Raw genomic sequence first — 12692 nt, forward strand, 5'->3', positions numbered from 1 at the left:
AAAAGACAGGCACATGAGTTAAACATTTACCTGAGGTAGATACACTCCTTGGAGAGAACAATCATGGGAGAAAGAAGGGCTGTTTATGCACAGGGAGATAGCTCAGGGGGCAGGAGTGCATGGAGGGATGGACACAGGAAAGAGGTGACTATTGGGAGGAAGTGGGAAGGGAGCTGTTGCCTTGGGGTCAATTGTGGTCAATGTCATGAGACAAAGTGTATGTGAACTGCCGTATGGAAAGTGAATTTGCTCTGTAAATTTTCACCCAAATCACAATTTTTTAAAAAAAATGCCTTTCAATTTTAAAGCTTACTTTAAAACGCTCAGTGATGTAGCCTTGTGTCATGGTGATGTGAGGAGCAGAGTTCATATCGATATTGTGGTTTCAGGTCTACCAAATTCTAATGACGTTCACCATGATCCTTCATCATGCTTTCTTCTTTCCAAATATATGCCATGTTAGTATAAGTCCAGTCCATCAAGTAAGATTGCCCTATCTGCAGAGGGAGGAGGCGGCCCTTAGATTGCTCTAGACAGGACCCTCAACTTGAATTATGTAACACTGGCAGGCAGATTGGCCTTCTGAGTTATGTTTTCTTAGGCTGGCATTAACATGAGTTTACATTCCCTAAATTTGCACCAGCAGACACAGCAAGGATGGCTTTATCCCTGGAGTAATTAATCCATGTAGCAAAGGGATTCAGAAGTTGCTGCCAACAATCTTGGGATAATTGAGACCTAACAGCAAATAAATGCTGCAGAATTGGGATCACTTTCATTCTCCCAAAGCTCCAAAGTGAGTGCCACCTTCTAAACACTCAGAATCCAAAGGCTGTTTATTCCCTTTTGTGGAAAGCCCACTATCCTGGACTGCATGCCCTGAAGTCCTCTCCCATCATAGTCAGGGCAGTGACCCCAGCTGGCAGTCAGGAGTCGCCTGGACTGCAGTCAAACAACACCCAGATGAAAACTGCAGCTGATGGCCCAGCCTCTCGGGTCAGTGGCTGCTGTGCACAGCCCTCTCGCTGCCTCCCGAAGTTCAAATGCCAGCCTGATTTCTATCTGGAAGAGTCCCAGCCCAAACATGGAACAAAAGTTCCCTCTGACAAGCCCATTCCGGGTTCCAAAGTATGTTTTTATGTTTGTTGGCAAATAGAACTGTCACCAGCAACAATAACAACACTGTTTTCCCTCTACTGAAGCTACTTCATTTCTTCACATTTGTTCCAGGGCTGGAGCTGGACAGATGAATAATGTAGGCTAGGCGGCTAGCCCAACTAGTGACCTCGCGCCTCCAAATGCAAACACAGAGGTGAAAATGGAGACTTGTTTATTTGAACTCTTATTGCCTAATTTAAAAAGAAAAAGATAAAAGATAAACAAACCTCCCACCATCCTATTTCATCAATGTAGACAGTGAGAGGTTTTGTTTTGTTTTGTTTTCTCTCTCTTTTTTTTTTTTTTTTTTTTTTTTTTTTTTTTTTTTTCTTCTTTTTGTTTCTCACTTTTTAAACAAGGGGCTACAGCCCTCTACTGGTGTAAGGAGTTAAGCCAATTTCTCAATCATTGAGGTTTTTCTGCCACCTGGTGGCCAGATCTGGGACATGCACATTTAGAACAAAGCCAATTTTCTGAGCATCGCATAATCAGGCTAGATAAATTGTATGAAGGCATCGTCAACATATTTATACAGAATTTCATTCGAGACCTCTCAGGAAGATATATTGGATTGTCTGGGGAGAACGTAGATGGTATTTGGAGTCAGAATGTTGGTCTGTATTCAAGCGCTACTCAGCTATGTGTGATATCATGTTTTGAGCAAATAATTTAATTTTTATGAACCAGTCTTTTCATTAGTGAAATAAAGGAAATAATAAATGTTTGGTTCTTAGAGCTTTTATGTGGCTTAAGTAAATTAATTCACATAAAAAAATGATTTGGAAGCTTTATAGACATAAATATATTAAAAATCTCTAGAGTAGATTCCATAATCATACTTGGTAAAATTTATTTCGAAATTCAAAACTCATTTCAATGACTAACCCTACTGTAGTATAAAGGCCTTGGCTAAGAATGAGGTAAAAGAAAGATTTCACACTGTTATATGCTTTCATAAATTTACAGACTGCTAAATTCTCTCAGTTCCTCTTCTCCAGTTTAAGTTAAACCAGTTTCTTGGGTTTTTCTTCACAGGCCCAGAATAAATAATAAATAAATAGTAAGGAACATAGATTATATTTGGAGGTTAAGTAAGTTTGCTTGCATGGAATTACAAAGTGCCCTCAGTGTTGAGGCTTAGGTATTTGGTCACCTTGTCTTTTGGAAAAAGCCAGAGCCAGATGCTAAAGAAGCACTCGGGATGTCTATGCTGCATGATGCTGACGAAAGATGACTCATCAAACACAAGACGGGCTTGGCCACTGCTTCTGTGCAGCTGTTTGGAAGAAGCCAAGAGTTTTTGATGCCAGGCTTGGGACTTGGTGATGAAACCAAATTTCACAGTCCTGAGCTCACGCAGAATCACGAATCTGCCTGGGTTGGTGGGCCAGCCAGATGAATATCCCAAAGCTCAGAGAGGCTTCCTATTCATGGAATGGCCCTCTCTATGTCCTCCAGGTATCATCTCACTGGTACATAAAGCCAACTGAGACACATTTGGCAGCAGAATCAATTGTTTTTGCAAAGAAAAAATAGCAGGCAAAAAAGGGCATTAAGTCGTTGGGTGAATGGTGAGGAGATAGGACTCAGGTTTCCAGGTCATTTTCCCTCCAAGCTGGGCTCTGGTGTCTCCACATTCACCTTCTGTTTGCAAGTTGGGCTCCTGGAAGCCTGTCCTCAGAAGCCTCTTTTGGGGATGCTAAAGGAGCCCAATGAGCCCATGGGTTTCTACCAGTGAGGGATACAGAAGAGAAAGCTGATATGTCTTTAGGAATGTTCTGGAGCAAGTCTGGAGCATGGAAGGGGAAGATCATTCCCACTAACCTGCAGAATGAGTCTCTCTCAACCCTCAGAAGTTAGGTGCCAGAACTCCAATATCAGAGAAGCCACTCATTCTCCCATCTAACTCTTATTGGACTGCTACAGACTGTTCCAGAAAGAGTGGATGTAGCCCTGACCCTTTCACTTCTGGGTTTCAAAAGGCCAAACCCATCCTTCAGGCCACCTCTGGAAATTTGAGATTATTCCTCTCGTCACTTAGAGAGGTATAACATTGGGTTTTCCCTTAGCAAAGTGTAAGAGGATGATCCTTTTTCTCCAGAAGTTTTCTCTCCTCTCCCTGTTTCCTTCTTTCCCTTCTTCTCTCTCAGTCTCTCTCTCATTCACTCGCTTGCTCACTCACTTGCTCGCTCTCGTTCTTACTTTGTTCTCTCCCCTTTTCTCTTCTCTCTTTTTCTCCTCTCCTTTTCACCTTCTCTCCCCTCCTTCTTTCTCTTTTTCTCCGGCTTGCTCTTTTTCTTCTTCTCTCTCCTCTTTCTCTCTCTCTCCTCCCCCTTCTCTCTCCTTGCCCTTCTCTCTTTCTATTTGCCTCTCTTTTTCTAGTTGTATCATTCTCTCTGTGTGTCTCTATTTATCTCTTTCTTTCTACTTTCTATACTAAAATGCTCATTCTGATTCTTCCTCCCACATTATGAGCCAGAAGAAGAACTTAATGCTGATTCAGACCAGAGTCTCAACCCAATAGCAAACAAAAGTAGGAACTAGTTCTCTTCCCCAGAAAGGGACAGCAGATCTGAGAGCCATGTTTGAAGAGAATCCCGTGAGTGCATTTGAACTTTGATTTGGTGGAAGTTTAGACAGTGTAACTGGGTCATTCATTTCTAATAGCTCTCAGTGCAGGAATCTTCACCTCCCCCTCCTGTCTATGAATCTCTACTATTAGGAAAAGACATTTTAAAAATCCATGTCAGCATGAAAAGACAAGAAGGGGTGCTCTTGGTGGCTCAGAAATTATGTCAAATCCTAGAAATTTGGAAAGTAGCCAAGAGGAAGTCTAAGCCCAAGACATAGCAGGAGAAGACTACCAAAAAGGCGGGAGCCCCATTGATGGTCTCCATGCCAAAGGGCAGAGATTGTAGAAGCAGAGAAGGAATTTGATAAGTCTTCCCTGTGATCAGTTTGGGGTAGTCTAGTTGCTTTGTAAGGAGTCCTAGTAGGACAATGATTAAGCACTTGACAGCTAACCAAAATGTCAGTGGTTCAAATCCCCCAGCTGCTCCATGGGAGAAAGATGTGGCAGTCTGCTTCTGTAAAGATTTACAACCTTGGAGATCCCATGGGGCAGTTCTACTCTGTCCTATAGTGTCTCTATGAGTCAGAATTGACTCGGTAGCAACAACAGGACAACAATAGCACAACAACAACAGGAGCTCTGTGAATTGGAACATCTAGACTTGAGAAGCAGACCCCTGAAGAATGCAGGGGACTTCAAGCTGATGATCTTCCCCTCCTTCACAGCCCACCTTCCCCTGCCTGTAGTCCATGTGGACTGGGGTGCAGGGCTCAGGTGCAGCATTCACAGACAGTCCCAGAAGAAATCTCAAAGTTAGATGTAAAACCACCACCAAAAAACACCAAACATCTGAGGAAAAGCCAACCCCATGAAAAAGAGACTGCAAACTCAACAAATAGAACACCCATCTATGGACTCAAAGGTAACAGGTCAATCTAATTCGGCAGGTGACTGAATGATATGAATGTTGGAGACAGGAATAAGACACATGTCCACCAGTAACCCATGTTTTTGCAGAACCGTTTCTGCCCCATCTAGTGGTTAGGTTCCTTTTGCATTTCCCTCTGTTGACCTCAGATGGCTGTTAACTTCAGGTCAAGTAGTCATGTGGTTCCTTCCTGGACAGGGTCCCTATTCTGTTTCTTTTTCCTCTGGGATTTGGGCGATGACTCACCAGGTAGCCTGGGCCCCAGGTCTCCAGTACTCTTGTCCTTAAAAAGTATTGTGGCCTGAAAAGTCCTTGCATGTTTGGGACTAAATTAGAACCTTCTCAAGTACCTTCTAAATTGAATGACCTAACCAAAGACACCAAAGTGCCTCTTCATCTCCACTCACTCTCACTGACTACCAGAAGGCGTGGTCTATCATCATTTAGAGCTGAGAAATGAAATGTGTGCTTTGTTAGATATTAATGTCTAATTGTTAAGTTTGTTGTTGTTGTTGTTATGTGCCGTCAAGTTGGACCTGACTCATAGTGACCCCTCCTTGGGTTTCCGAGGCAGTATCACTATGGAAGTAGATTGCCCCATCTTCCTTCCGAGGAGTGGCTGATGGGTTTAAACCGCCAGCCTTCTGGTTAGCAGTCAAGTGCTTTACTCATTCCATATTTTATATTCATTCCAATACATATATCAGTCCTAGAATTAACAGATTTCCAGAGGCATTTAAAATTGGCATCTGGAAAGGACAAATATTATATGACCCCGGTTGTATGAAATATCTAGAATAGGCAAATGTATAGAGGCCTAAGTTTATTTATAGTTTCCAGGGGTGGGAGGCATGGGGAAAAGGGAGTCATTGCTTAGGAGATGCTGAGTTTCTGTTAAGGGTGATGAAAAAATTTAGAAACGGATAGTGGTGATGGTCACTCACATAATAAATGTAATTAATGTCACTGAATTATACATGTATAAAGTGTTGAAACGGCAAATGTTTTGTTGTATTAAAAAAAAAAAATACCTCATAGCCGTCGAGTCAGATCCAACTCATAGTGACCCTTTCTTGGGTTTCTGAGGTGGTATCACTAAGGTGGGAACTCTGGTAGCGTAGTGCCTAAGCCATTTGACTGCTAACCAGAAGGCTGGCGGTTCAAACCCACCAGCCACTCCTCAGAAGGAAGGTTGGGCAATCCTACTTCCTTAGTGATACTGCCTCGGAAACCCAAGGAGGGGTCTCTATGAGTCAGGTCCGACTTGATGGCACATAACAACAACATCACTATGGCAGTAGATTGCCCAATCTTCCTTCCGAGGAGTGGCTGGTGGGTTTGAACCACCAACTTTCTGTTAGCAGTCAAATGCCTTAGGCACTGCGCCACCAGAGCTCCCTTTGTTATACATATACTTACCAAAAATTTTTTTTAAAAAAAGTGATTTGTCTGGAAAGAGAAGTTGACAAGCCAGCAAGAAAACCTGTTGTTAGGTCACCTGGGCCAGGTGAGGTAGGAGGGTTAAGGGGATTAAGGTCGTGGTTTAGGTAGACTAGAATCTCTTCAAACTTTGAGTTTTCTAAATCATATATAACCCCTTTCTAATGAAGAATTCCCGTTCCAATTTGTTAACAGGCGAACTTAACTCCCAGCCCCAGCCCCTGAGGCTAACTCAGGGGTTCACATTAAGCCAGTGAGTCTGGAATCTGGCAATGCTAACAATTAAACAATCATGCTGTTATATAGTCTTGTTCCAAATCTAACGTTTGGATTCATCACCTTCAAATGCCCAGTGTTTGCATTGTTTGACCCAGTAATTCCTCTGCTATGATTCTCTTCTAAGCATGAGAATTATATTAACAGCTGGCACCAAAATGCCTCTTAGGCAAGAACTAACTTTGCTGAGAAAAATGCTCTGGTTAGTGCTTGGGTAGAAAATGAGCCTCTCTGAAGGATCTTGGGTCAGTTGATTGCCAAGGATGAAGAAGGGACCCACATAACAGAGGGGGAGAACTGGACAGTGGTGGGGGAATGGGGGCAGAGGACAGAGTGATGAGCAGAAACAAGAGAGAGCCACCAAGTGGCACCGACCCAAGACCCCCAAAGTCTTCAGCAAAGTCTTCTAAGCATGTTATTGCTGTGCGAGTGATTTTCTCTGTGATTGAGGCAGCCTAGGAAACCAGGCCCAAAAACTGAGGAAGCCAGGCAGACCCATGCTCCCATGAGTAAGCAGAGAACTTTAGATGTCTTTAGCATGTATCAGTTTGGGAATTGGGGTTTTGAGGCAATTTCACCTGGACCATCTTAGTTAATATCTGGATTAATCAGAGACATTGACAGAAACTTTTGTACAAGGATATTTATCAAAGAATTACTTGCAATACTAGAAAATTGGAAACCTAAATGTATAACAAAAAAGGATTGGGTTAAATGAATTATGAGAGAACTGAATGGGAAAATAATGTGTAACCATTAAGATTACAATTTTTAAGAATATTTATTGACATGGGAAAATCTCCTGCTATAATGTCAAGAGGCAGTCTGCTTCCATAAAAATTCACAGCCTTGGAAACCCTATGGAGCAGCACTACTCTGTCCTAAAGAGTTGCTAGGAGTAGGAATTGATTCAAGGGAGGGTGTGTGTGTGTGTGTGTGTGTGTGTGTAGGGTGTGAGGGTAGATAATGTCAAGGGGGAAAAAAAGAGATTCAAAATGTTACTACTGATATAAGCCCATTTTTTTTTTCAAAAAGAAATAAATGTTCTTTCCCTGAAGGAGCAATGAGTTAAAAGGAAACAAAATTTAACACAGATTAGGTCAGAGTTTGTGGGATTATGAGTGATTATTCTTTCCTTTGTTTTACTTCTCTGTGATTTCCAAATTCCCCATAATAAGCAAAACAATTTTAAAATAAACATCACTTTTGAAGAGTGGGAGTGAAGTTTGTTTGCGTGAGTTGGTTAACTTGGCAGAGACGGTGGAGATGAGTAGGAGGGATGTTGCCCCTAAGTGAGGTTTGGTCATGATTTATTTATACCCATTTAGGTAGAAACAACATTCATTTAGCCAAGATGAGAGTAGATCTTACCATTTTTAGGGAGCACTAGTCTTGTCAGAAAAGAAAAACAAAATAAAAACAGAGGAGAATAACAAGAAAGAGTGGAAAAAATAAATAAATAAATCAATAAAAACCCACAACGTGTATGCTTAGGCCCTCTTCTGAAACAGTCTTCAAACTATCAGTTGATTTCTATTTCATTTTTATGTGCTCCTATTTCTCTTTTGTAAGAGCTTGGTAGTTCATTGGTAGAATTTTCAGCTTCCACCTGGGAGACCCAAGTTCAATTCCCAGACAATGCACCTCAAGCACAGCCACCACCTGTCCACCTGTCCACCTGTGGACATGATGCTGTGTTACTTTGATGCTGAATAGATTTCAGAGGAGCTTGCAGACTAAGGCAGACTAGGAGGAAAGGCCTGGCAATCTACTTCCACAAATTAGTCAGTGAAAACTACAGGTTACAATGGCCTGATCTGCAACCAATCATGGGGATGGTGCAGGAGCAGGCAGCATTTTGTTCCATTGTGCATGCGGTCACAGCTGATCTCTCTTACCAACTCAAAGGAGGTGAGAGTTAGATTATGGATTTGTTAGCAATCAAGACAGAGAGGATTTCCCTCTGCATGTGTGTGTATGTGTGTACAGAGCAAGGTAATGTCTCCTTTTTGTGTCTTACTGCCTGGTGTAAGTAAGGACAAATTCACTTTGCAGGGACCTTGACCTCCTTTTTCCCCACCAACCCCAAAACTAAGAAACTTTGATCATGGTGCACAGTGCATTGGGATGTAATAATTTCCAAATCACTATGCTACCATGTTCAGTTGTGTGAGGCTTAACATCCTATGATTCCAAAAATATTGGAGGAAGAAATTATATCAGACATTCTGTGTCAGCCAGATAATGATCCAGTCTACTGTGCCATCCTTGACTTTGCTTTCAAAATGACACGGCAGATTTTTATGTCATCCATCAAAGAACAGTATCACACACCCCAAAAGGTCACAACTAATTTGAAAGTAGCATAGTACCTAAGGCATTTGACTGCTAACCAGAAGGCTGTAGGTTCAAACCCACCAGCCACTCCTCAGAAGGAAGGTTGGGCAATCCACTTCCGTAGTGATACCGCCTCGGAAATCCAAGAAGGGATCGCTATGAGTTGGGTCCAACTTGACAGCAAATAACAACAACATGACATGGTATAGTGGAGTACAAGTTATGCTACTCATGCCTGCGTAACCTTGGCCAAGCCACATCACCTCAAGCTCCTTACCTATGTAATGAGAGCTTAGCACTAGGGGATTTCCAAGGTGTCTTTGAACCTTAACAGTCTATTGTTCTTTGATTGTAGAATTTATACACAAGAGCATATGCATGAGGGGAGCATTGATGATTCAGTGGTAGACTTCTTACTTTCCAGAGATTCGTATTCAGTTCCAGGCCAGTATACCTCATGCACGGTTGCTGTGATGCTTAACAAGTTTTAGCAGGGTTTCCAGACTAAAACTGAATCACAACATGTATCATATGGATCACAACAGTCCAATCTACAGCCAATTATGGGGATGGCATAGCACTGGACAATGTTTCGTTTGACTGTGTTTGGGGTCACCAAGAGTTGGAGACCAATTAGATGGCAGCCAAGAACAACATATGCGTGTGTGTGTGTGTGTGTGTGTATGAGATACTTATTTGCCCAAATGGAAGACAACTAAGGACATGAGTAACAATTTCAATGATATCTGACCCTAAAAGGGAAGTTGAAGGAAATGTCATTTATTGAGCAACAGCTGAGACTCTGGGACTATTCTGGGTGTTTTTATCATGTTACCTGATTTCATTCTCATGATAATCCTAACCCTATGATATTATTGCACCCATTCTGAAGTTGAGGAAACTAAAGCTCAGATGTGAAATGACTTGCTCAAGATCACTTACTCATTAAGAGCCACCATGAGAGGCCCAAACTAACTCCAAAGCTCTGTATCTCCAATTCAATGTTGTTTGAGGACCTACCCCTTTCTTTTGGATCCTTTGGTGTGTGGAATGGGATTGCTTACCCCCTGGACCTTGTCACTTTGGTCATTGCAGGCAGCTTCCCTGACTGATGTGGCACCACAAGCTCTCACACTCTGGCACTGGGCTCAGCACACAGCTCCTGGTGATGCCCCATCAGCCCCACAGCAGCTGCCAGTGGGGGCTTGAAATTGGATTAAGAGTGACTGCACCCCCACAGGCTCTCCTGAAGGTAGTTTTGTTTTGCTTGTGAAATGTGTTTCCAAGAGGCTGCAGTTAACTAAGAAAGTCACACCTCAGGACTATATTAATCACCACCCTCACCAAGCCTGACTGCCACTGACCAATACACACCTTCCAACTCTGCTTCCCCATGGAAGGGTATGTCCCCTACCTCCCACCCAAGAGATCAGGAAACACTGTGGCTAAACCAAGCTTTTAATTATTGCACTAAATGCCATTTCTAAGAATATGCTTCTGGTATAGGAGCAGAGAATGGTCAAGGATACAAAGGACAAGAGTTCAAGTCCTTGGTTTTGTTCACTGTATCACATTGCTTGTGGGTGGTGCACATGGTTAGTGTGTTCAGCTGTGAATTGAAAGAGCTGTGATTTGAGTCTTTCTAGAGGCACCTCAGAAGAAAGACCTGGCAATCTGCTTCCAAAAAATCAGCCATTAAAAACCCTATGGAGCACAGTTTTACTCTGATACACATGGGGTCACATGGGTGGTAATCAACTTGATGGTAATGAGTATTAATAAAAAATAAAGTCCAAAAGTTTGACATTGGCTGTATATCATTTAGAGAGGCTAAGTTATATGGAAAAAGTACTTGACTAGTAGACTACTTGTGGTACTATCATTATGTAGCTGTGAGATTTTGGGAAAGCCACCAGGACTCCTTGAGCCTGACTTCTTTTTATTCCTATAAAATAAAGAAATTAGGAGGGTGATCTTTCAGAACTCTTCTATGTTAAAGATCCAGCCTGTCAGTTTTAATGGGTGTCTCCAAATTCTAGAGTTTGTACGTTGTTGAGTAAGTGTGCTCACCTTTCATGACTTTTCAGAGTTTACTTCCTCCTGGCATTATCAATGCTAGTCTCCTTCTGTTGATACGTGTGGCTCAATGACTGCAGCAGAGACTGAGAGCAGAGCCGGGTGCCAGCATCCCTTTCCAAGAGGCACCATCTTGCCTGATACTGGGGCTGCCTGCTGACCTTTCCCCACAGCTGCCGCCATTTTGTAGTCCTCCTTGGCAACCCTCACCAACGACTCACAGGTGCTGCGTACCACCAACTCTCCCTCCACCGGTCTCTCAGACACCGCCTGAAGCGTCAGCTGGCCCCGGTGCTTTTGCCGTTGGGAATACTGGCACCAACTCTTTCGAGTGCATTGAGCTGTGGTAGCCTGGGGCCTTCAAAGGTGCCTCATGCAGACGAGTTCCCACAGAGTTCGTAATCTTACCCCATTTCACGGATGGGAAACTGTGGCCACAGAACTGCCTTTTCTTCCAAGAAGGAACAAAGGCAAGGTGTCAGCCAGGGCAGAAATAAAGTTTTAGCACTCTTGGAGCAATGTACGCTTTCCTAATCGGTCATGTGTCTTTTTATCTTTTGAAACTTTGTTGGATTTATATACAGCCTCCATCTTGTCCCTTTGAACTCGGCAGGGCTCATAATCAGTCACTGGGCTGAACACCTGGAACTCTGTGGGGATTATCATTAGAAGGATGCGAGGCCAGGTGTGGTTTTGGACCAGAGACCTATTGGAATATGGAGGATTTCTCACTTTCCAAGTTCACTCTGCTCAAGTTAAAACAATTAACCTCCTTTCCCCTTCAAACAACTGTTCTCCCCAGCTTTGTACTAGAGGTATCCAACCCAAAGACAAGGTGTCAAAAGTGGACTCCCTCTGCCCTTCAAAACCTTCAGATGAAAAATGAGTTAGAACTGTCTTTGGGACTTCTTTCTATGACTGCTGCTCTCATTTTCTCACTAATTTCAACCTCTCCCTCTGAGCCTTTAAACCTCCTGAGAGCAGGGATTTTCACTAATCCTGGGGTTATAGAAAAAGGGGGGTCAGCCACAGTTAGGATTCCAAATTGGGCACCATGCCCACCTTTCCAGAGTATGCCAGGCTTGCCAGTAGAGAGAGAAAAGTAGTTGGCAAGGTTATCCCCCACCGCTTGGATCTTAACTCTCGTAACTGGTACAGTTGTCAGCACACTCCTCTTCTCGGACTCCAACACCTCCCAGGACACACACACACACACACACACTCAAACACACACACACTCAAAAGCTCTGATATTGATTTTTTCAGGAAATGATATAGCTCCTTCTTACATAATGATATAGCTCTCATAAACTGAATGCTTATTCCAGTCTGGGCACTGTGCTAGGTGATTTTCATGCACTCACTTAATCTTCATTTAATCCTCATAATAATCCTGTGAGGAAATACATGAGATGAATCTGAAGCTCAAGAACTGAAGTAACTAACTCAGAACACAGAGGCAGTAAGTGGCAAAGCTAGGAGTTGACACCCAGTCTTATCTGACAAGTGAGTTAGCTAGTGTTATCTGAAATAAGCATCCTCTCAGTGATTTGGGGGTCAGTGAAGCTATTTAGGGGTTGCTGAGGGAGGGAAGCTGGTACTGGAAAATTACACACTGCCTGGCCTTTCTCTGAGTTTATAGGGAGGCACAGCAATGGCTTGCCACCTTTGAGAATGATGCCCAGAATGAGGTGTTCAGACGATGGAAAATAACCAGTGACAGTAAATTAACTGATAATCTTGCCAAAATTATCTAACTCCATGCTATGGCTGGATTGAATTGCATCTATTAAAAACATGTGTTGTCAAAAGGACAAATATTGTATTGGTCCGTTAGTGTAAAAGTTAAGGAAAGGTTTATATATTGGAGGACATTTTCTTTGTTGGTTACCAGGGGTGGGAGGG

This window comes from Orycteropus afer, unplaced genomic scaffold, assembly GCF_000298275.1.
Source record: "Orycteropus afer afer isolate SDZICR_OR568_19922 unplaced genomic scaffold, OryAfe1.0 scaffold00239, whole genome shotgun sequence".
Taxonomy (NCBI): Eukaryota; Metazoa; Chordata; class Mammalia; order Tubulidentata; family Orycteropodidae; genus Orycteropus; species Orycteropus afer.